The sequence below is a fragment of the Octodon degus genome, unplaced genomic scaffold (assembly GCF_000260255.1).
Source record: "Octodon degus isolate 3935 unplaced genomic scaffold, OctDeg1.0 scaffold00013, whole genome shotgun sequence".
Lineage (NCBI taxonomy): Eukaryota > Metazoa > Chordata > Mammalia > Rodentia > Octodontidae > Octodon > Octodon degus.
Genome location: NW_004524589.1, coordinates 13,234,163 through 13,234,503, shown reverse-complemented (window position 1 = coordinate 13,234,503; position 341 = coordinate 13,234,163).

Sequence of the window (341 nt, the reverse complement as noted above, 5' to 3'; positions counted from 1 at the left end):
ACTCCAGGCTTCTATTTAAGACTTTCCAAGGGCCAGCCAGATAGCTCAGTGGACTAAAGCACTAAAGCATCTGCTTAGGCAAAGTGCCGCAGCAAAGGTTCAATCCCTGACATGTAGTGCTGGCCCTACCTCCAGGGTGCAGTGAGATAGCGATTTAGACTGGGCATGGTGGTGCATGCCTGTAATCCCAGCTCTTTGGAGGCTGAAAACAGGCCTATCACTATGAGTCCCATCTACATAGTGAGACCCTGTAGACTCTGTAGTAAATATGGAAGAAGAAGAAGAAGAAGAAGAAGAAGAAGAAGAAGAAGAAGAAGAAGAAGAAGAAGAAGAAGAAGAAG